We start from the raw sequence: 1,482 nt of genomic DNA on the forward strand, positions 1-1,482 counted from the left end.
TCTGTTACTGAGAAAATGATGGAAAAGGCTTGTTATTGCTGAGCCTGTTTCTTCCACCATTATTAAAGCCTTGTTAAGGCTTTTGTTGATCCCTCCATGAGAAATTTGGATGATTTCTCCATGATGAATTATAGGTGTTTCCATAAGGTTCACCCATGTAATTAACCTCTGCCATTGCAGGGTTCTCAGGATCATAAGCTTCTTTAGAGGCTGCCCCTTTAGTACTGTTGGATGCATTTTGCCATCCATTCAGACTTTGAGAAATCATGTTGACTTGCTGAGTCAACACTTTGTTCTGAGCCAATATGGCATTCAGAGCATCAATTTCAAGAACTCCCTTCCTTTGAGGCATCCCACTATTCACGGAATTCCTCTCAGAAGTGTACATGAATTGGTTATTTGCAACCATGTCAATAAGTTCTTGAGCTTCTGCAGGCGTTTTCTTTAGGTGAATGGATCCACCTGCAGAATGGTCCAATGACATTTTAGAAAATTCAGATAGACCATAATAGAATATATCTAATATGGTCCATTCTAAAAACATGTCAGAAGGACATTTTTTGGTCATCTGCTTGTATCTTTCCCAAGCTTCATAGAGGGATTCACCATCTTTTTGCTTGAAGGTTTGAACATCCACTCTAAGCTTGCTCAGCTTTTGAGGAGGAAAGAATTTATCCAAGAAGGCCGTGACCAGCTTATCCCAGGAGTCCAGGCTACCTTTAGGTTGTGAGTCCAACCATGTTCTAGCTCTGTCTCTTACAGCAAAAGGGAAAAGCATGAGCCTGTAGACTTCAGGATCTACTCCATTCGTCTTAACAGTCTTACACATCTGCAAGAACTCAGTTAAAAACTGATAAGGATCTTCAGATGGAAGTCCATGAAACTTGCAGTTCTGTTGCATTAAAGCAACTAATTGAGGTTTCAGCTTAAAATTGTTTGCTCCAATGGCAGGAATTGAGATGCTTCTTCCATCAAACTTGGACGTGGGTTTAGTAAAATCACCAAGAATCCTCCTTTCATTATTGTTGTTGGGTTTGGCTGCCATCTCCTCCTCTTGTTCGAAAATTTTAGAAAGGTTGCCTCTGGATTGTTGTAATTTAGCTTCTCTTAGTTTCCTCTTCAGAGTCCTTTCAGGTTCAGGATCAGCTTCAACAAGAGTGCCTTTTTCCTTGTTCCTGCTCATATGAAATAGAAGAGAAAAAGAAAAAGGAAGAGAAATCCTCTATATCTGGACAAAGAGGATCCTTATTATTAGTAGAAGAAGAAAGGAATAAGAGTGGAGAATCCAATCACAAGGGTGAGGATAGAGGCAGTGATTGGAGATGAAGAGAGGTGAAGAAAAGTGTTAGTGAATAAATAAATAAATAGAAGAAGAGAAAAGAGAGAATTCGGAAATAATTTTGAAAAAGTAGTTAATGATTTTCGAAAATTAAAGATAAGATATAATTAAAATTAAAATTTAAAACAGTTAAAAAGAATTTT

At 37.9% G+C, this 1,482-nt stretch overlaps 1 non-coding gene across 1 annotated transcript; it reads left to right on the forward strand.

The window, feature by feature from the left end:
* Positions 1–542: 542 nt before the first annotated feature.
* On the forward strand, positions 543–646 carry LOC127745161 (small nucleolar RNA R71). The gene has a single exon (XR_008006357.1). It is a non-coding gene; the product is annotated as a small nucleolar RNA R71 (small nucleolar RNA).
* The last annotated feature ends 836 nt before the right edge of the window (positions 647–1,482 follow it).

Source organism: Arachis duranensis, chromosome 2 (genome assembly GCF_000817695.3).
Source record: "Arachis duranensis cultivar V14167 chromosome 2, aradu.V14167.gnm2.J7QH, whole genome shotgun sequence".
Classification (NCBI taxonomy): Eukaryota; Viridiplantae; Streptophyta; class Magnoliopsida; order Fabales; family Fabaceae; genus Arachis; species Arachis duranensis.